At 39.5% G+C, this 23,940-nt stretch overlaps 1 protein-coding gene across 1 annotated transcript in view; it reads left to right on the top strand.

Moving 5' to 3' along the window:
• The window catches only part of CSMD3 (CUB and Sushi multiple domains 3), a gene marked incomplete at its 5' end in the record, with an annotated part of 687,334 nt that overhangs the window by 368,700 nt on the left and 294,694 nt on the right, over positions 1 to 23,940 (top strand). The window lies entirely within an intron of this gene.

Here is a 23,940-nt window from a genome sequence, read left to right as displayed (position 1 = left end):
TTATAGATTGAGAGCGTTTGCAGATGATCTGGTTGTTACAGTGACCCAGCCTGAGAGCTCTGTTGTGGACCTGATGGAGATAATAATGCAATATGGGAAGGTTTCCGGATTTAAAGTTAATGTACAAAAAACTAAAATTTTGGCCAAAAACATGACAGTATCGCAAAAGGCCCTTCTAGAAGGGTTAACTGGATTTGAGATTGTCAAAAGGGTCAAATATTTGGGGGTGCTTTTGTCGCCCTCTAATACAAAATTATATAAAAATAATTATGAAAAATTGTGGGGAAAAATCCAAAAAGAAATGGAGAGTTGGGAAAAATTGCAATTGTCTTTACTGGGAAGAATTGCAGCAGTGAAAATGAATGTCCTGCCTAAATTCTTGTTTCTATTTCAAATGATACCGATTCTTAAGAAAGATTCTAATTTGGAGGAATGGCAGAGAGGTATCAATAAATTTGTTTGGGCAGGGAAAAGACCACGAGTCAAACTTAAGATTATGCAGGATACTCGTGAAAGAGGTGGTCTTAAAATGCCTAATTTTAAATTATATTATGAAGCTGCTGCGTTAGTAGGTATAAGTGATTGGATCAATTTGACACAAGAGAGATTATTAAATCTTGAGGGCCACGACTTGTTGTTTGGTTGGCATGCATATTTGTTGTATGATAAGAAGGTAGATAATGTGTTTAGAGTGCATATTTTAAGACAGGCATTGCTGAGAGTTTGGAAGAAGTACAGACATAAACTAGACTGCAAGATGCCATTGTGGGCAATTCCAAAACACGCAATAGAAAATATACATGCTGGTTTCAAACATGATGTGACTACGTATAAGGAGATTCTAAACTTGGAAAGAAATATTTGGTGTTTGAAACCATATAGTGTCTTGCGAGATGAGAAGATTGTTCAGAATTGGTTTCAATATACTCAGCTACGGGCCAGGTGGAAAGAAGATCAGAAAAATGGTTTTACAATGACTGATGAAAATCTGATAAAGCAAATCAGAAATCAGGGTCCAGCACATATTAAACGGATATATCTTGCATTGATAGAGATTGATTCAGAAACAGAGCTTGTTAAGGACTGTATGATAAAATGGGCCCAAAATATTCAAGAAGTTATTACAATAGACACGTGGGAAAAGATTTGGGTGAGGAATGTAAAATTTACACAAGCTCAAAATCTAAGAGAGAACTTTTATAAAATGTTTTATAGATGGCATTTAGATCCTAAAAAGCTTGCAAGTATGTATCCGAACTATCAACCAAAATGTTGGAGGTGTGGTGATGAAGATGCAACATATTTTCATGTATGGTGGACTTGTAAAAAGGTTAAGGCCTTTTGGATAAAAATTTGGTGGAATATGCAGAAGATTTTCAAGCAAAGGATAAAGTTCTGTCCGCAAATCTTTTTGCTGGGAATAATTACGGATGCTACGGTTGTGGACACTAAGTTGATGTTGAATTTAATCACGGCAGCAAGACTTTTAATAGGTCAGTATTGGAAGAAAGAGGAACTGCCGACTATAGAAGAATGGACTTTAAAGGTTTCCGACCTGGCAGAGATGGCAAAGATCTCGGCTTATCTGAAAGATCACTCGCAAGAATGTTATATTATGGAATGGCGAAAATGGGTTGAGTACATCCAGTACAAATATAGGGTTAAGAAGTTTCATGTAGCATTTGAATAAGTCTTCCTTCGCTTTCTCTTTCTTTATTTCCTTTTTTTTCCTTTCTTTTTTCCTTTTCTATATATATTTAATACTATTAAGATTTGTATTATCCTGTATAAGCTAGAGAGTGATGGATTTTAGAGCTTATGGTTGTTAGCATATGCTTGTTTATGATTGTTTTTCTTTTTTATACCTTGTATTTAGCTCTGGGAAGTCGGGGGGGGAGGGGGGAGGGGTAGGGAGGGAGGGAGAGGGGAGGGGGAGGGGGGATTGTTAACTGTATGTTAAAACTTTTCAATAAAAAAAAAAAGCTTGGTATTGAATAAAGTTTTTTTCTTCCCGGAGATAAGCATTTTAGCAGTCTTTTAGTAGTTGTTTTTATTGGATGTACCTGGGACTCGGATTTTTAGGATAATCGCAGATATATATAAACTATAGCCAAAATCAAATACAGTACTGTTGAGTATTATTTATTTATTTATTTATTTATTTATTTATTTATTTATTTATTTATTTATTTATTTATTTTATTGCATTTATATACCGCCCTTTCCCTGAGGACTCAGGGCGGTTTACAGGGAGTTAAAAATCAACCATACAAAAGTTAAAAACCAATTTAAAAAAGATTAAACCAACCCTGTACTATTAAAACCCCCAATTAAAATAAATTTCTCCTCAGCCTGGGCCCAAGAGCTCAAAGAGCCAGGTCTTCAGGCCCCGGCGGAATGATCGGAGGTCAGGGGCAGTCCTCAGCTCCACTGGTAGCTGGTTCCAGAGGGCAGGCGCTCCCACTGAGAAGGCCCTATCCCTGGGTGTCACCCGCCGGCAATCTCTTACCGGCGGGACCCTGAGCAGGGTCCTGTGGGAGCGCACTGGGCGAAGGGCATTTGATGCCGGCAGCAGGTGTTCCCTCAAATACCCCGGACCCAGGCCATGTAGGGCTTTATAGGTGATAACCAGCACCTTGAATTTCACCCGGAGGGCAACCGGAAGCCAATGCAGCTCGCGGAGTAGAGGTGTTACATGGGAGTATCGGGAGACCCCCATTACAACTCGCGCGGCCGCATTCTGCACCAGTTGAAGCCTCCGAGTGGTCTTCAAGGGCAGCCCCATGTAGAGAGCGTTACAGTAGTCCAAACGGGAGGTCACAAGCGCATGAGTAACTGTGTGTAGGGCGTCTCGGTCCAGATAGGGACGCAACTGGCGTACCAGGCGAACCTGTGCAAAAGCCCCCCTGGTCATGGCTCCTATGTGATCTTCAAAATTGAGTCGTGAATCCTGGAGGACGCCCAAGTTGCGAGCCCTATCAACGGGGGGTAACACCTCACCCCCCATAGTTAGAGGTGGAATAACTTGGTTAACCCGAGATGCCGATATGTACAGGAAGTCCTTAATTTTCACAGTGTGAAATACTTCTAATTATGATTGTATTTTAGATCCATAAAATCTAAGTTAAGTAAATTTACACTGCATTGCTTGAACATTGCCTCAGCTGCCTAGCAATAAGAGGGCAACTTCCCAGATGGATAATTATTGTTTGATGACTTCCAGGTGGAAAAAAGTCATATTTAACACTTCAAAATTCATTCTAATAGATGAAGTTTATATTTTCAACTGTATGCTTTTCCTTGACATGCATACCTACACCAGGCACAATCTTGAGATACAAATCAGTCCTGAATATGAAACCTTCTGAGGACATTAGAGGTAAAGATGAAGTAAATCTGTCAAATCTGGATTGTTCCAAAGCTTCTCAAATGGCTTAAATATTTGGAAAAAAAAACAAGAGGTAGCTGCAATTGCTTTTCCTCTAGGTTTTTATATAAAAGAAAACTGTAAAATTGAAAGGGAAAATTTAAGACAATACATATTGGAAATGAAGGATATAGCTTCAGTCCCATGAATGGTTATTTGTAACATTGATCACACAGTCAGCCCCATATTTAGATTGATTTTGACATTTTTATCCAGCTCTCGAGTCCTTTTTAAGGACCTGGGATAGGCAGATGTTGTTGTTTAATGGTGTTAAATTTATTGTCACAGGATATAAGCTGTTCCAAATAAAGCTGCCTTTTGCAACTGACTTATGGTGAATTTATCCATGTTGATGATGTTCAAGTGGTGTTCCAGATGTTTTGGAATTGTACCCAAGAAGCTACCTTTGCTTTGCTTTCTTTTGCCACATTAATCCTACTTCTATTTCCAGGTTTTTGTAGTTTGAGATTTTTTTCAGATCTTTCTCTTCTAATTTGCTGTCTCCAGATGCTATGAAATCCACTGTCCAGATTTTTTGTCTTTCTTTTCCATAGCTGTTAAGCCTGGAGTGTCATATGGTAAATGCTTGTCTGTTTGAATTCTAAAGTCCTAGAGTACTTTAGATTCTTTATTTTTTATTACTTTGTGTTATTATTATTATTTTCTTTGTCCAATAAGAGTTAATGGAACAATGACTTATGGGTTTTGTACCTGAAGCACATGGCCATGTGAGAGCGGACCTCTGCTCTCCATGGCTAGTTTCTTCCTGCTTGTGGGACTCTAGATGGGTCCGAAGTTGCCCTGGAGAGGTGACCATGAAGGAGGGGCACCCCATTGATCATGAAGTGATGGCAATCACTTTGTTTAATTTGGGGAAAGCCCTCCAAACACAACAGGACAAAGGCTAGCATGAGATCAGCATCTAGCCCAAGCTGCTTGCAGCCAAAGTCCCAGAGCATGAACCTAAACATCAGTGAACAGCGTGCTTGGAATTGGTGAGAGTACTGATCTTCTTTCTTCTATGTACTATTTAAATCCTTGAAATCAAAAGCAAGAAATCTTCCAGAAGTGAAGGGAGGGGACTATATCCCCATTCCCTTACAGAAGTGGTGAAATAATATAAAAGGTAGAAAGAGATATACTAAAATTTGATTTAAAATATTTCAGTCTGGACAAATCCAGGAACTAAAAAATTGTCAAGATTATACCCTGAAAAATTTCTGATGAAATTATAAAAATATATAACAAATAACTTTTTGATTTAAAGAAAAATTGAAAAAAAAATCTGCTGACATCTAGTGGAGAATCAGGGAATAGAACACCAACAATGAGGACTCAGAAATTGGCAGAATGCCTAGAAACAAAGAAAAAGTTGTTCCTTTGAATTACAAATAACCTTGAAGACAGCTGGGAACTAAGGAGGAGCTAGCTATAAAATTAAAATGTGTTTGAAAGAAAAACAACAACAACAACACCTGGACTGTTGCTTAAACCTAAGAACTGTTTATGGAAAAGAAAAACCTTGGCTTATTGGCTAATCTTTTAGAGGAGAATCTGCAGGAAGGATTTAAAGTGGCTTAATATACTGAATCTGTAATTTTGACTGACTGATAAATTGACATTTGAATTAAAACATTGATGAAAGATTATTTGAACGGGGGAAACAACATGGATATCACATACGTATCAAAAAATGACAAGATGCCACATTCAATATTTTCTCTTGAAAAACTGAAAATCAAGGGCCTCCAGAAGCAATACTTTAAGGCAAGATAAATACTTTCCCGGAGGAAATATCTTTAATGTTAGGACAAATACAAATGACAATAGACTCAAACCATGTTGAAATTCGAAATAACCTTGAGGATTTAAATAAGCATATTTTCAATCTAAATCTACAATTAAAAATACCCAGGAAATAACAACAAAGGAACAAACAAATCAGACAGCAGATTACAAACTAGAAGTGTATGATCAAATTGATGAAATAACAAAGGAAAAGAATTACAATTTGACACAAACAGGAAAAAAAATCTATAAGGTTCTGATACAACAAGAAAAATGGAATTACTAGGAGAACCATTAAAGTTTGGGGGACAGAAATAATTTATCTTACTTACTTCATCTTTTGTATTCCCAACAACGTTTGTTTAAAAATATAGGAACTGTTGGGTAAGCCGATTACATCAGCTTGCAAAATTACTTGGCAAAGGAAGAAGATAAGAGACACATACAAGAAGTTTGACTCACCCTACCAGATGGACTATTACATGAATAAACATTTGTTTGAATATGGCTAAAAAAACAGAGAATTTCGAACATAAAGGGGCCTCATAACAAGAAGGATAATGAGATTTAAGTAATATACTATATTTTATAATATATTAAATTTAAAAGAGTAGGTTGATGTAACTTTTATTAATATATAAGTAAAATATAAACTGATTAAAAAGGATGTTATATCTAGATACTATAAGACAGATAAAAAGTATAGTATTTGTATAATGCATGACATAAAATATTGGGATGATGTACTTAAATGGGAAAATTTAGACAGTTAGATGGCTAATATGAAGAAATTATGACTGATAAGAATTGGATTGAACATAAGGGAATCCAAGCAAACAAAAATTATAAAAATAGGATGTATGCTGAACTAATGAGATGATGGTTATGAGAATAATATAAGCTGAAAAAATGTTATATAGAGAGATTATTATTTGTATAAATATAAAAAATGCCTATACCTAATCTTTTATATATTGAAAATATTAAGAATTATATTTTGGCTAAGGTTGAAGAAGGAAAATACAAATGGGAGAAGGGAAGTTCAAAGAAATGTGTCATTAATTAATATATTCATTATGGACTTATCAAATTTAATTGTTATTGACTGTTAATTAATTATTACTGTCCTTTTTTCTTGTTAAAATAGAAACCAAGACAACACACTGTACACCAGGCACTGGAGATTGTTATAGTTAAAAAACAATAAAATATCTATTAAAAAAGAGATAATGGAACAATAAAAATAGAATTAAGTAGAGATATACTGTAGAATAAGCAATCTGCAAAAAATGATAAATACAAAAATCAATTGAAAGTTCATTGGAAAAAAAAACACCAAAATAATAAGCTTGTGCTGGAGTAGTTGTTCCTCACCTGATTTTACTTGAACTTTACAAACACAAAGGGTTGGATAAGGTACTTTGATGCAATGCATTCAACTTGCTTCTGGATCTATGACCTACTTGGCCATTGTTGTCTTTTTAATATAGAAAAACTGCATTGGTAACAAATTTTCCCATTTCAACAGCCTAAATACATGGACTGCATCTAAAAGCAATGTCATAACTAGCTGTTGTTTGCTGCTTGGAAGTTCTCTCTAAACATTGCCAATTAGATGATGTCTCCCTTGACTTCTGATTGTCAGGCATCTTGTTATTCTTGCTCTGGAATAACACTGGGACTCCTCAGTCTGCCTCCACATCTGGCCTTAAGGTGGTCTCCTCTTCCTGCTGACCTGTTTCCATGAAATTCCACAGTTTTCAACTTGCAATTCCTTTTACTGTTAAAGTCTGTTGCTCTACACTAGTGCTGGGATTGTTCTAATTTGACAAGGATAGTCATTTTCATTTCAGACTGCTTCCCTTTCCTAGGCTGTTTGCTAAGCTAATGACAGAAAATCTAGTTGGGTGTCTGGATTCCCATAGTTTTACCAGTATCTTCCTGTCACCATTTATTTTTGTCTACTTATACCTATTTTGGTCCAATTTTTATGTCAATTTATGTGCAATGATGGTATCAAAATATATTGTTGTTTCATCATGTTAAGGTTTCAATGAAGCAGAGAACATTCCTCTCTAACTGGATGAGCGCATGACTGGAAAAACAGTATGTCAGGTGCAAATAGGAATAGATTATTTTTTTATTTTTATTTTATTTTATTATATTTGTATACCGCCCTTCTCCCGAAGGACTCAGGGCGGTGAACATGGCATATATAAAAATACAGAATACAAAAATTAAAAAGAATTAAATAGTAGCCCAGCTAAAACAATCAATAATAATATAAAAATCCCCATTAAAACCCCAACACATCCCCCATCAGGCCAGGCTGGCTTGTTCAAATAGATGGGTCTTCAGACCGCGTCGGAAGGAGCGAAGGTCAGGTGCCATCCGGATTAGAATAGACTAGACCTGAAAGAGACCTTATAGGTCTAGTAGTCCAACCCCCTATATCTTTTCAGATAAGTGGCTGTCCAGTCTCTTCTTAAAAACATCCATTAAAGAAACACCCACAACTTCTGAAGGCAAGCTTTAGCTTTCAGAATACACAGAATGTAGCTTTCAGAATACACAGATGTTTGCATCTAACTCTTTTTATGGGATGCATAAATGCACCCTTAATCTCTCAAATGTACAATGCAATTTTAATTCTAAAATTTTGCTCTCCCACTGTGCAGAGCAAAGGTCATTGTTTAAATGGAATTCATCACATTTCTCTAATTTCTGTAAATATTGAAAATCTACATTGCCCAGCAATTGATAAAATAAACAAGTATCCCTTCCAACAAAACAAAATGCAGAGGTTCGTGCATTAGTTCCTTTGCCTGTTAGTATTCATATCTATAAATATTGCTGAAACAAAATGACAGAGCTGGTATAAAATTAAGCTTTATTTAGTAATAGTTGTCATATTGGTCACGATTTTCACATAATATTCTCTTATCTTTCATGTGAATGCATGTGAACAGCTGCTCGAACTGCAATGTAAACTGTTCTAATAGGCACTGCCTATTTTCCCTGTCACATTTCGATTTTCTTATTTTCTTTATTTGAATTTGTAATTCTTGTTTGAAGAATTTAAAAAAAAAAACCACCTCTGCCCAAGCAGTTTAAATCTGTGCTGGTTTGTATATGGATAGAAACAGTTTTCTTATACTTAGCAACACAGAGGTCATCTATAGAATCCATATGAACACGTACATATAAGGGGTCCCCAAACTCCAGGCCACAGCCCACTACTTGATCCTGAGCCCTTTGGAACTGGGCCATGGAAGTGAGTGTGTACATAAAACACTTGTGTGGGCAGCAGGCAAGTGTGGGCACACATGCTCAATTTGTGCGAGCGGTGAGCACACATGCCCATTGCATGTGCAAATGGAGCTGCACACATATTTTCCTGCCACTCATTTGGAATCATTTGCTCTCCCCCCCCCCCCTTGGCTGGTCCACAAAGGTTGGAAAACTCTGATAACATTATGGTGTCATTATAAAAATTCTATGAAAGATATAACCTGCACAGTGAATTCATGATAGGCTTGAAAATGTTCAGAGCTGATAGATTACAGCAGTTTATAAGCCCTGCAAATAAATAAATAAAATAAAAACTGTTCGCTGCTTATCCCTCCCCCAGGTTAATAACTATATTTTAATTTTGTTCACAGTATAAAGGTTAATATATGCAAGACATTTAAGAGAATGTATGATTAAATCCAGTTATTCCATGAAAGTCTAAATAAGAAAAGTATTAGAGTCATTGATATTTTCAGCTTTTGTACGGCAAAAGCAATGGATTTCTTTGATTTTGTTGGGAACTATATTGTATGTAAAAGTGCTTATTTAAATAAGACAAAATGTTGTTTTGTGATATTTATTACTTGGCCTGTTTTATGAAATTACATAAATGTTAAGAGGGTACATATTTGATTATTGAGACTGCATCTTAATTGCTTCTAAGAAAATTCAGCATAAAATAATAAGAATAACTTTCATTTTACACAAGATTTAGAACTGAGCTGTAGCCACTTTCAAATTGATTGGAATATTGACTATTCTGTCCTGTCCACTTCAGAGAACTAGAACCTTAGTAGCTTAGATATTTGGAAATGCACAGCTTGCTGCAATAAAGCCAAGAAGATAGCATATTACTTTCTCAATTTAGCTTTGCCTCTCAAGTTCAGCTTCTTAGTCTGATAAATGTCAGTTCTTAAACTTACAACCTTCTGGCCCAATAACAAGCTTATCTGAGTGATTATTTACCTAATTGAAAGCCAGTTTGGTTGTCGGGTTAACATACCAGTCTAGAAACTGGGAGCCATGCGTTCTAGTCCTACCTTAGGTATGAAAACTGGCTGTGTGATTTTGGTCCAGTCATTCTCTCTCATCCCAACTCACCTCACAAGCCTGTTGTTGTAGGGAAAATGGGAAGAGAAAGTAGTATTAGGTATCCTTACCAGTTATTCATCATTAGTTCAGCATCATACAATGGAATTGTGTGGCAGCACAAGATATGTCAAACTCTGATGGGCAATATCCTGCATTGCATTCTTTGTAACTGTAATTCATTGAAATTTTTAAATATCATTACTTCGTTAAGTCAGTAATTTTAGATATTGTTACTTTGTTGCAATTTTAGATATTTCATATTAAATATATTTTTAGGGTTTACATTATAAATAATATAGGCTGTATCCTTGATCTTATTTATAGATGTTAGGCTATTTTACAAAAGCATTTTAACTCTGTCTTAATTTTTATTTTGTTTATTGTCAGTACTGGTCTATGACTGCAATAAATTGAATTAGAATATGAATCTAGAACTAGATTCTTATCACAGGTAAAATAACTTTTGTGAGGATTTTGACTGGAGGCACATACATTTCAGGTTATTTTGGCCAGTGCCTGAAGCAGAAATATTTTTTCTCACAAAGCAAGATTTATTCAGAAGAAAGGATTAGGTTCTGGCAACTATTTCCCATCTAAAACCAGTATCTCAAAGTATATTAGGGTGGGAAATACTGTATTTTCTTTTAACTGCTACTCTTTGAATTGGCAAACTGACAGGTCTTTTCATGGATAACGGAAATGTCTGGAGTTGGTTGTTTATAAGATGGTGTCTTAAATCTTTATCAGTCTGGGAGTCAGTTATTATCCCCATGAGCCTCAAACTGTTTATCAGAAACTTGATCTAGTTTCATAGCCGGAAGGATAGCATACTCATATTCCATCTGCTGTTCATACTTTGTTTCTGACCCAGGCTGTAATCTTGATTTTGTTTTTAAAAAAAAGAAAGAACAAAAGAAAAAAAATCTTCCTTCCTCCCTTCCTTCCTTCCTTCCTTCCTTCCTTCCTTCCTTCCTTCCTTCCTTCCTTCTTTACTTACTTACTTACTCACATTTTACTCCTCTATTCTTTTTTCTTTAATTTTAGACTATATTAGACTATAATATTTCAATCAAATTTCTTAATAAAAATAACATACAATTGAGCAGCAGGCATGTTAGAATTTGGAGATGTAGCTTTGGAGATGGTAGTGGTGGATGAAATCTCAAAATGTGCATCATAAAATCAGACCATTATCCCTATCACACATTTGTACTGGACATCGACACATTAGCATGAAAAGATAGTTTTCATCATTTATCATTTTTTTAAAAATTAGCACCGGATGCTTATGATGCAGAAATATGGTATGTGATTGAATGAAATGGATGAAAATATTTTGGGATAGTGCATGAAACTCTTATAGTCTTCCGTCAATAGGTATTTTTGGCACCCCTTCTTTTTCTAAATAAATTAGGGAAAACAATTTACATCTGGGGGGGGGGGAAAAACCTGAAAGTTTTTTTGTTTGTTTTTTGAAAAAAAATATATTAGTTTTTATATGGTTAAAGGAGGGGGGGGGGTAATGGGATGGGAATTTGGGATAGGGTACAGGAAAGGTTGAGGGTGAGGTTTGGGTTTTCCCCCAATAACATTCAATATTTGGCAAACAACATATTGTCTGGGTAAATATATATAAATAAAACTAGTAAAGCTAATAATAACAATGGTAGGTATAATAGATTATCATAAACAATACTACGTTTTCAATGTATAGTATTTTTCTTACTCAAATAAATTAAAAATTGCATATCACATTCCTTTCTCTCTAACTCGCTTATCTAGCCATTGATAAAATTTGTTCCAAGTTCTAGAGTAAACTGAAAGTTCTTTCTCTTTAATTGCTAAAGTTAATCTATCCATTTCTGCACAATCCAATATTTTCTTGATTAATACTTCTTCAGTCGGTAACTTTTCATTTTTCCAATATTGGGCATACATAATTCTCGCTGCTGTCAATACATGTAACATTAAGTATCCGCTCTCCTTGTCATAGTTGGCACCTATCATTCCTAACAGAAACAATTCTGGGTTAAATTCTATTTGTTTTTTAATCATCTTTTTGCTTTAGGACATGACCACCATATATGATAATAAGTACCTGGTCTTTGATTACATTTCCAATAGACATTTGAAGTATTTTTAAACATTTTGGCTAGTCTCACTGGTGTCATGTGCCATCTATAAAACATTTTATACAAATTTTATTTATATGGTACAGCTTTGGTTAATCTAATATTTCTGTCCCATAACTTTTCCCATTCTTCAAGCTCTATAGTATGTCCTACATCTTTTGCCCATATTATCATTGTTTCTTTAACTTGTTCCTCCTCCACTTTAAGTTAAGCATTAATCGATAAAGTTTTTTAATCAGCTTTTCATCTGTTTTTAGCAATGTAAGATCAAGTTCTGTCATTTCCTTATAGAGCCCGATCGTTTTCATGTCTTTTTCATATCTTGATTGGATTTGTAGGTATGGCCACCATGATAGGCCAATACCTTGTTGTTGTAAGTCTTTTCTAGATTTCAATCTTCCTTCATTGTCCATTAAGTCTTTATATGTTACAAGTTTATCATAGTTAATTAAGTTTGGGTAAGCAAAGGCTTCTATTGTTGAAAGCCATTCAGGTATCTTAATATATATTTTTTTTCTCTGAGATTAAAGGACTGGAGATAAAGGGTGAAAAATATAAATTGCAGGCATTCGCGGATGACTTGGTCTTTATATTGGAAGAACCTCTGGAAACAAGCACAAAATTGTTGGCCACAATAGAACAATATGGTGAGGTAGCAGGCCTGATAATAAATAGAGAAAAGACTAAAGTTTTGACAAAGAACTTAACAGAAAAACAGAAAACACAACTTGCAGGAAAAACAAATCTTCAAATAGTTAAAAAAGTTAAGTACTTGGGAATTTACTTAACAGCAAGATGTATAACAGTAAAAGAGGAGAACTATACAAAATTATTAAAACAAATAAAACTGGACTTAGAAAAGAGGAAAAATCTCCAATTGTCAATGATGGGGAGAATAGCTACAATTAAAATGAATATCTTACCAAAAATATGTTTTTTTTATTTAAAACTATTCTGGTAAAATTAGAAAAAGCCTTCTTTGATGAACTGAATACCATAATATTGAAATTTATTTGGCAAGGGAAAAAATTAAAGTGAAATTACTACAGGACATTAGAGAAAGGGGAGGATTTGGACTCCCAGACTGGAGGTTATATTACCAAGCAGCTATCTTAACGTGGATTAAAGAATCAATAACACTTAGAGACAAAAGATTACTATACCTAGAGGGGTATGACCTGCAGATTGGCTGGCATGCCTTTCTGTGGTATGGTAAGAATAAAGCCCCCTTAATGGATTACTGCCTTGTTGTGGCGAAGGGGCTTGCGTAATTCAATGAAGCTATGAGCTATGCCATGCAGGGCTACCCAAGACGGACAGGTCATAACAGAGGGTTCTGACAAAACATGATCCACTGGAGAAGGAAATGGCAACCCATTCCAGTATCTTTGCCATGAAAACCCTATGGACAGTACCAAAACGCAAAAAGATACGATCCTGGAAGATGAGCCCCTCAGGTCGGAAGGTGTCCAATATGCTACTGGGGAAGAACAGAGGGCTAGTACTAGTAGCGCCAGAAACAATGAAGCGACTGGGCCACAGCCGAAAGGATGCTCAGCTGTGGATGTATTTGGTGGTGAAAGGAAAGTCCAATGATGTAAAGATTTATTCTCCATAGCAACCTGGAATATAAGATCCATGAATCAAGGAAAGCTGGACGTGGTCAAACAAGAGATGACAAGACTAAACATCAACATCTTAGGAATCAGCAAACTAAAATGGACAGGAATGGGTGAATTTAATTCAGATGACCATCAGGTATACTACTGCGGGCAAGAATCCCTCAGAAGAAATGGAGTAGCCTTCATAGTCAATAAAAGAGTAGGAAAAGCAATACTGGGATACAATCCCCAAAATGACAGAATGATCTCAGTTTGAATCCAAGGCAAACCATTCAATATCACAGTAGTCCAGGTCTATGCCCCAACCACCGGTTCTAAGAAGCCCTACAGCACCTTATAGAACTAACACCAAAAAATGATGTCCTTATCATCATGGGGGATTGGAATCTAAAGTAGGATGCCAAAAGATAACTGGAATAACAGGCAAGTTTGGCCTTGGAGTACAAAATGAAGCAGGGCACAGGTTGATATAATTTTGTCAAGAGAATACGATGGTCATAGCAAACACTCTTTTCCAACAACCCAAGATACGGCTCTACACATGGACATCACCAGACAGTCAACACAGAAATCAGATTGACTATGTGCTCTGCAGCCAAAGATGGAGAAGCTCTATACAGTCAGTAAAAACAAAACAAGGAGCTGACTGTGGCTTCTCGTTGCAAAGTTTAGGCTTAAACTGAAGAAAGTAGGGAAAAGCACTAGGCGACTCAGGTATGAATTAAATCATATCCCTGTTGAATATACAGTAGAGGTGAGAAATACATTTAAGGAATTAGATCTGATAGAGTGCCTGAAGAACTATGGACAGAGGTTTGCAACATTGTACAAGAGGTAGCAACTAAAACCATGCCAAAGAAAAAGGAATAAAAGAAAGCAAAATGGCTGTCTAAGGAAGCTTTGCAAATAGCTGAGGAAAGGAGGGAAGCGAAAGGCAAGGGAGAAAAAGAAAGATACATCCAATTGAATGCAGAATTCCAGAGAATAGGTAGAAGAGATAAGAATGCCTTCTTAAATGAACAGTGCAAAGAAATAGAAAAGAAACAATAGAATAGGGAGGACCAGAGATCTCTTCCACAAAATTGGAGAGATGAAGGGAACGTTTAATGCAAAAATGGGCATGATAAAGGACCAAAATGGCAGGAACCTAACAGAGGCATAAGAGATTAAGAAGAGGTGGAAAAATTACACAGAAGAACTATACAAGAATGAGCTTAACGTCCCTGATAACCATGATGAGGTGGTCACTGAACTCAAGCCAGACATCCTAGAATGTGAAGTGAAGTGGGCCTCAGAGAGAGCCTTGGTGGAGCAGTGGGCTAATGCCTCCTTAAGTAACACCAGCTGCCTGCAATTAGTGCAGGTTCGCATCCCACCAGGCTCAAGGTTGACTCAGCCTTCCATCCTTCCGAGGTAGGTAAAATGAGGACCCAGATTGTTGGGGGCAATAAGCTGACTTTGTAATAATGCCGCTTGGGGGGGAGCCGAAAGCCCTAATAAGCAGGCATATACATAGAATGAAGGCTATTGCTAAGCACATTGATTTGTGCTTTAATTGTAAGCCGCCCTGAGTCTTCGGAGAAGGGCGGGATATAAATGGGATTAAAACAAAAACAAAAACTGAGCAACAACAAAGCTAGTGGAGGTGACAGTATTCCAGCTGAGCTATTCAAAATCTTAAAAGACAATGCAGTAAAAGTGCTACACTCAATTTGCCAGCAAATTTGGAAAACTCAACAGCGGCCACAGGATTGGAAAAGATCAGTTTCCTTTCCAATTCCAAAGAAAGGCAGTGCCAAGGAATGTTCAAACTATCGCACCATTGCACTCATTTTACATGCTAGTAAAGTTATGCTTAAAATCCTACAAGCTAGAAGTACAGGCAGGATTTTGAAGAGGCAGAGGAACTAGAGATCCAATTGCCAACATACGCTGGATCATGGAGAAAGCTAGGGAAAGCCAGAAAAACATCTACTTCTGCTTCATTGACTATGCTAAAGCCTTTGATTGTGTGGATCACAACAAACTGTGGCAAGTTCTTAAAGAGATGGGAGTACCAGACCATCTTATTTGTCTCTTGAGAAACCTATATGTGGGTCAAGAAGCAACAGTGAGAAGTGGACACGGAACCACTGATTGGTTCAAAACTGGGAAAGGATTCCGGCAGGGCTGTATACTGTCACCCTGCCTATTTAACTTATATGCAGAACACATCATGAGAAAGGCAGGGCTAGAAGAATCAAAAGTTGGAATTAAGATTGCCAGGAGAAACATCAACAACCTAAGATATGCAGATGATACCACTCTAATGGCAGAAAGTGAAGAGGAACTAAAGAGCCTCTTGTTGCAGGTGAAGAAGGAGAGTACAAAAGTTGGGTTGAAACTTAACATTAAGAAAACCAAGATCATGGCATCCAGCCCTCTCAATTCCTGGCAAATAGATGGGGAAGAAATGGAGGTAGTGACAGATTTTATTTTCCTGGGCTCCAAGATCACTGCAGATGGGGACTGTAGCCAAGAAATTAAAAGACACTTGCTCCCGGGGAGGAAAGCAATGACAAATCTAGACAGCACACTAAAAAGCAGAGACATCACCCTGTCAACAAAAGTGCGTATAGTCAAGGCTATGGTCTTCCACTTGCAATGTTTGGCAGTGAAAGTTGGACCATAAGAAAGTCTGAGTGCCAAATTATTGAGGGCTTTGAACTATGGTGCTGGAGAAGACTCCTGCGAGTCTCCTGGACTGCAAGGCGATCAAACCGGTCAGTCTTAGAGGATATCAACCCTGACTCCTTCAGGCCATATCCTGAAGTTGAAACTCAAATACTTTGGCCACCTAATGAGAAGGAAGGACTCACTGAAGAAGAGCCTAATGCTGGGAAACATTGAGGGCAAGAGAAGAAGGGGACGACAGAGAATGAGGTGGCTGGATGGAGTCACTGAAGCAGTAGGCGTGAGCTTAAATGGACTCCAGAAGATGGTAGAGGACTGGGAGGCCTGAAGGAACATTGTCCATGGGATCGTGATGGGTCGGACATGGCTTCGCAGCTAACAAACAAAGAAAAAGAATAAAGAACCTAGATATTTCCAGAACCATGCTATAAGAAACTCACTTCTCTTAGAATGGGGGGGAAAAAAACCTGAATTTTTTAAAAGCAAATGCTTACTCTATGTGAGTTACTTGAATGTCCTGAGATATATCCTTGAAGCATTATTTTATAAAAAAACAGTAACAGAATTCTTTATTTGTGCTTAATGAATATGGGGGGGGTGATTATTAGCCATTGTGGTGCAGTAGTTGGAATGCAGTACTGCAGGCTAACACATTGCTCACTCTAGGAGTTTGCTTCTGAATGGCTCAAGGTTGACTCAGCCTTGCATCCTTCCGAGGTTGGTAAAATGAAGATCCAGATTGTTGGGGGCAATATGCTGGGTCTGTAAACCACTTAAAGAGGGATGCAAAGCACTATATAAGTCTAAGTACCATTGCCATTGCTATTATCATTATGTTCAGAATATATGCAGTTGGAAAGGACCTTGGAGATCTCTTAACCCAGGGTTTTTCAACCTTTTCACAGATTGTACCACTTTTAGGACATGACAATATTTGAGTACAACCAGTGCTTAGCAAAGTGTCAAAAACCTGATGACTAAAAAAAAGAGGGGGTATTTTGGGTTTTACTGATTAGATTCATTTGTTGTTATAGAAATGGATAGTTTATAATATTATTGAAAAGTAAAAAAAAAAACTTGAGGTTCAATGTTAATGCTTCCTTCTACTGCAACAGAGGAACTCTGTTGTCAGGACCCACCCCAAACCACGTCTTAGGAAGACAAAATTCTTGGAGTCAAATCTATTCCAAAAAGAATCTTTACTATGACATGCTTGGTTGTAGGAACGAGACAGGACTTAATATTATTCCACGAAGTAAACCCTTATAAAGAGTTCCCGGTTTAACCCCCCTTAACCTCCATTTGGTCAGTCCCCCATCCTTTCTCTCGTATCATCCATCTCGTGGGAAAAAGGAACTTAGGACTCTTCCTGTTTATTGCTGTCTTCCATGACAAAAACCAGATGCTAGCCCCCCCTTTTGGTTCCCCAGTTCAAAAGGCTTCTCCTTTCCTTTGAAATGCCTATTGCTGCTTCAATACACATCTATTCTCTACTCTTCGGGAGATGGCAGAATCCATGGAATAATGTTTGAAACATTCCATTTATGAATATGATATAAATAGATTCTGACATCTGTTCTTTTTTCCTTCTCCCCATCACTTTCCCCCCCTTTTTCCTCCCCATTGTGTCCTACTGTTTGCTTTTGTATTTTTGTATTTTATTCTATAATCTAATAAACTATTACAAACTGTAGAAAAAAAGGGGAAAAGTACCAGTTTTAATTTCTTTGGTGGCTGTTCCTTTGCTGAATCACTTTCCCTTTGCACTGACAAATGTATGATGAATTTATCTATGTTTATTAATATGCACCACTACCAGCTAGTTCAGAGGTCTTCAAAATTGGCACTTTTAAGACTTGTGGACTTCAACTACCAGAATTCTTCAACCCTCAGAGGAATTCTGGGAGTTGAAGTCCACAGGTCTTAAAGTTTCTAGTTTGTAGACTCCTGAGCCTAACTGGTTGGCCCTTCTGAGCTCTTCCACAGTGTAGTAAGAATGCACCCCACCCCAATCCCTTCCCTTAAAGACACAGTAATCAAGTGCAAAACGAGAAAATAAACACAAACTCCATTTTTTTTTCTTTACCTCCTTTTTCTTTACCTTTACCACCTCAGGTGTGTCACATGTCACAATGTTGCAATGCAAACAGAAAGGCTCCGGCAATTGCGAAAAGCTTTAGCTTTAAATTAAGCCAGTTTACCTTCAAAGAAAACTTTCCAAAAGCCACAGACAGACTCAATTAAAGGGGGTAAAACTAATTATGTGGCAGCCCCATAGGTACTGGAACACTGGTATCATGTTACCGCAGTTTTTATTTTCGTTAAACTAGACATACCCAATTTCTGCAACCATTCTTCATATGTTTTAGCCTCCAATACCTTAATCATTTTTGTTGCTCTTCTCTGTACTCTTTCTAGAGTCTCAACATTTTTTTTTTTATATTGTGGCGACCAAAACTAGATGCAATATTTCAAATGCAGCCTTACCAAGGCATTATAAAGTAGTATTAACATTTCACATGATCTTGACTCTATCCCTCTGTTCATGTCATCAATTCATTATCCACATGTGACCATATAGTAGATGTATCCATGATGACCTGTCCCTAACCTGGTCTTTCAGCTTTTCCTATAGTGCCCCTATTGCAACTGTCTATCCACCTTGCTGCCGGTCATCCTTTTCCTCTCCTTCTTTTTCCCTTACATTAAAACCTTTTCTAGGAAACTATATATTTGCATATAGTGCCCAAAATAGAATAATTTGAGCTTGATGATTTGTGCGTGAAGTAAGAATTCTGTGCCAATTTATTCAGTGATTTGTTTATTTGCATTCTTGGTTGTGCGTGATATTCTCTAGAGTCTTTCCTAATGCAAAAATTCAGGGATGTCAATATTCTTCCTATCTTGCTTCTTCAAGCTTTAACTTTTGCTTCTCTATGAACAACGTCGCTTTCATGATTCTGATCTTTGTAGGTATAGACATATCCCGACATTTGAATACAATTTCCAAGACCTTCATGGTTGCCCTACTAAGTGCTAATCTGCAGCATATTCCTGTACTGTTGATGGTCGATCTGAAAAGGCAGAAGTTTCCTACTACCTCAATATCTTCATTCAATTCTAACTTAAACTGACACTGATATGATTTCAACTGACCTCAATTAAACTCCAGAAAGAAAAGGCTTAGATCACATTCTTTATTCAGGGATTTTAATAGAGAAAAAGAAAGAAATTCCCGAAGAAGTGTCTATTGTATTTATTACCTATTACCTAATTTGCTGCTCTGTTGAAATTTACAGTGACAGTATCCTCTCTTGGAATTACTGTTTTATTACTATCCTAATTACCTGCTGTCTCCTGGTACTGCCATGTCCATTATCCAGACTTTTTGTCTTCCTAATCAACAATTATTAAGTCAGGGATATTATCATATGTTGTTGTTGTTGTTATTTTAAAGGAAACCAGCATGCTGTAAATAAAAGTACTAGTTTTAACCATATTTTAAGAATGCTTCTAGGCACAGAAATTAAAAAAGTATTATGACTGTAGCTTAGGACTTTTTTTAAAAAAAAGTGCAATTATTGAGAAAAAGTAATCAAGGTGATACAAGGTGAAGGAAATGTGCTGTGCCATCAGGAATAATTTATTCACAAATTAGTGTACATGGCTTATCCCAAGGGAGATCATACTAGAAGTATGAAAGAGTAGTCAACTTTTCTAGTTCACCTTCTGCTAATTGTTTTTTTTTAATCGTTTTGACCAGCAGCTATTTTTATCAGAGAACATATAGCATACTGTCAATTCCACATGTTGGGACTTCTACATTGCATAAACATTTTTCATGTGTAAAATTAAGTGAATAAGCCAACACTTTGTCATTCTATGATGGCTGTCTGCTGTTTCTGAGCGCTTAAGGATGAATGGATTTCGGCTTTGTTGGGTGGCCACGGGGACTTTTTTACCATCATTTGGTCCCCACTCAGTCAGCTGAACTATCGCTGGAGCGTTGGTGCCCTCCCCCATCGGGATATGCCTGGAAATGGTGGAGGACGGAGGAGGAGGAGAGGCCGGTCATTCAAACATATTGGCGAGAGGATGCTGGCGGCTGGGTGGGGCCGACCGACTCGGCTGTTCCTTTGTTGAGCCAAGCCGAAAGGAGCTGAGCCGAGTGGATTGGAACCAGAGCCAAGTTGAAGCTGCCTGTGCATTTTGTCATGGGACCTTGGGTTGTGACTGGAGGGGCTGTGGAGCGGGGCCTTTGATATCGCAGCTCCTTCCCCCCATCCGCCACTTGGCGAGCCTGGCTCTGTGGACGTTGTGGACTAGGTGGTGCTACTGCTGCAGCTATGGCAGCTGCTGTTGCGCTCGCCTCCCCCCCTCTTGCCGCTGCGGAGGCTGCAGCTGTTTTGCCCCTGTGGCTGAACCAGGTTTTTTAGGTCCACTACGATGGGCCACCATTGTTGTCATCAGGACTGCACCCTTTTTGGAGTTGTTATCGCCACTTTTATTACGGCTTCTGCCATTGCCGCCATTGACCATACCATCATTGTTACCACGATTGTGGCATTGGGACCTGCCACAGGCTGACTGAACTTTTTATTGTTTCCATCTGTTGGCATCCTTCATTGTCTGATTTTACCATTCTCCTTTTTGTATGCTAGCGTACACTACAGCAGAACTTTACTCGCTGCAAGATTCCCCCCTCTAGCAGGAGTGTCCATCTTTTTTACGGAACATCTCCCTTGATGACGGGTTGTGGGACCCCGAAAGTTGGTATGCCGCAAAGAGTAGTCTGAGGGGATTTTTGTTAAGATTCTTAAATAATATTTTAAGGGGATCCGGGAGGGGGGAGGCCCAAGGGATCCGAAGTGAATTTGGGGGAATTCGACCTGGACAGCAATCCAGACCATTGGATGATCATGGGGGGGAGTAGGGAGTTGGGCGGGATGCAGCTTCGAGGGAGAAGGGTCTTTCCATTCTGATGGTGATTGGGAGGGGCAGAGGATATGGGAGCAGAGGGTTTTATCGTAATTGGGGAATGGACCACCACTGTCTTCAAGCGGTAGACTGTTCCTGCCCTCATTGCTCTTCTTGCTCCCCCAGGGGCATAATATATCAGGACCCTGGGCTCAGGTTGGTATATATCAACGCCAGGTCCATGGTGAACAAGGCTCCCCTCATACAGGATCTTATTGAGGAGGAGAACGCGGACCTGGCTTGCATCACAGAGACCTGGTTGGGCCAAGAGGGGGGTGTTCCTCTCTCAGAATTATGCCCACCAAGTTTCCGAGTGCTTCACCAGCGTGGGCCCAGGGCAGGGGCGGGGGGGTGGCGGTTATTGTTAGGGAGTCTTTGTCCGCGAGAGGCCACTGTCCCTCAGATAGGCGGATGTGAAACTCTCCTTTTGAAGTGGGGTCCTGGAGTTCAGTTGGGCCTATTGATCATGTACCTGTCCTGCCCAAGCTTCTTGACATCTTGTCTGGGTTGGAGATTGAGTTCCCCAGGCTTATAGTTCTGGGGGACTTCAATCTGCCTTCCGTGGGTGAGGCGTCTGAGTTGGCCTGGGAGTTCATTTCTTCCATGACGGTCATGGACCTGACTCAAATAATTCAGGACCCGACCCATAATGGAGGGCACACACTTGACCTGGTTTTTATCTCTGGGCAGTGGAATACTGATCTAGGTAGGGGGGACTTAGCCATCCAACCCCAGTCATGGTCCGATCACTTCCTTCTCTGACTAGACTTTCAGTTCGCCACCCCTTGCTGCTGGGAGGCGGAGCCAATTAGGTGGTTCTTCCCCAGGCACCAGATGGACCCTGAAAGGTTCCAGACAGAGCTTGGGATATTTCCTGCCCTCTCTGGCCCACAACTCAGCCGAGGCCCTAGTTGAAACCTGGGAGAGAGCGGCTGCTGGGGCCCTGGATCGAGTTGTGCCTTTGCAGCCTCTGATCCAGCGCAGACCCCGGGTGGCCCCCTGGTTCACCGAGGGGCTTCGGGAGATGAAGCACTGGAAAAGACACCTAGAGAGCTGTTGGAGGTCCAGTGGATCCAAATCTGATCCAACACAGCTAAGAACTTATCTTAAGTCTTACCTAGTGGCGATGGAAGCGGCAAAGCGTGTTTACTTTTCCGCTCTCATTGCATCCGCAGATAACTGCCCAGCTGCCCTGTTTAGAGTGACCCGCTCCCTGTTTAATCAGGGACCAAGGGATAACCCCTTGCAGAGTAAGGCTGAGGAATTTGTACAGTATCTGCAGGACAAAATAACTCAGATTTGGACTAGCTTGGACTCCGACAGGGCGGAGTCCAGCGGAGTGGAGGGGGTAGGTCTTGATGATACCATTTGGGGTGAGTTTGACCCTGTGACTCTGGATGATGTGGATAGGATCATGCGTAAACTGAGTGCTACCACTTGTTTACTGGACCCATGTCCCTCCTGGTTGGTTTTGGCTGCCCAGGAGGTGACAGGGCTGGCTCCAGGCAGTGGTCAATGCTTCTTTGACAGAGGGTGTCTTCCCCTCTGCCTTGAAAGAGGCGGTGGTGAGGCCCCTCCTCAAGAAGCCTGCTCTGGACCCATCCTCATTGAACAACTACCGACCTGTCTCCAACCTTCTGAGGTAGGTAAAATGAGGACCCAGATTGTTGGGGGCAATAAGCTGACTTTGTAATAATGCCGCTGGGGGGGCGGTGAAAGCCCTAATAAGCAGGCATATACATAGAATGAAGGCTATTGCTAAGCACATTGATTTGTGCTTAGATTGTAAGCTGCCCTGAGTCTTCGGAGAAGGGCAGGATATAAATGGGATTAAAATAAATAAAATAAACCTTCGCTTTGTAGCAAAGGTTGTCTAGAGTGTGGTGGTGTGTCAGTTCCTGCAATTCCTAGAGGAAGTGGACTATCTGGACCCATACCAGTCTGGTTTCAGATCCGGTTACAGCACGGAAACGGCATTGATCGCACTGGTAGATAATGTCTGGAGGGCCCAGGACAGGGGTTGTTCCTCTGTCCTGGTCCTACTTGACCTCTCAGCGGCTTTTGATACCATTGATCATGGTATCCTGCTGTGACGGCTTGAGGGCTTGGGAGTGGGAGGCACTGTTTTATGGTGGTTCTCCTCCTACCTCTTGGGCCCCTCGCAGTTTGTATTGGCAGGGGGACAAAGATCTACCCCGAGGCCCCTCACTTGTGGAGTGCCTCAGGGGTTGGTTCTCTCCCCCCTCCTGTTTAACATCTATATGAGGCCGCTGGGGGAGATCATCCGTGGCTTTGGGGTGAGGTATCACCAATATGCGGATGATACCCAGTTATTCATCTCCACCCCTAGCCAACCCAGTGATGCCCTTGACGTGATGTCCCAGTGCCTGGAGGCAGTGCGGGTCTGGATGAGAAGTAACAGGCTCAGGCTCAACCCCTCCAAGATCGAGTGGCTGTGGATACCGGCATCTTGTGTTGTCCAACTAGCTCCTTCTCTTTTAATGGGGGGAGGTATTGCCCCCCTCAGAAAGGGCTCACAACTTGGGTGTCCTCCTGGATTCATGGCTCAATTTGGAAGATCATTTAATGGCCATGACCAGGCAGGCCTTCGCACAATTTCGCCTAGTGCACCAGTTGTGCCCCTTTTTGGACCGAGATGCCCTATGCATGGTTACTCATGCCCTCGTCACTTCTTGCCTGGACTACTGCAATGCTCTTTACATGGGGCTGCCCTTGAAGAGCACCCAGAGGCTTCAACTGGTGCAAAATGCGGCCGCGTGGGTGCTCATGGGAGTATCTCGGTACTCCCATGTTACACCACTCCTGCGCAAGCTGCATAGGCTTCTGGTTGCCCTCCGGGTGTGATTCAAGGTGCTGGTAATAACCTTTAAAGCCCTGCATGGCTTAGGCCCAGGGTACTTGCAAGACCACTTGCTGC

The sequence above is a fragment of the Vipera berus genome, assembly GCF_964194415.1.
Source record: "Vipera berus genome assembly, chromosome: 3".
Lineage (NCBI taxonomy): Eukaryota > Metazoa > Chordata > Lepidosauria > Squamata > Viperidae > Vipera > Vipera berus.
The sequence above is the reverse complement of the archived record's forward strand: the minus strand, read 5'-3'. Positions and strand labels throughout refer to the sequence as shown.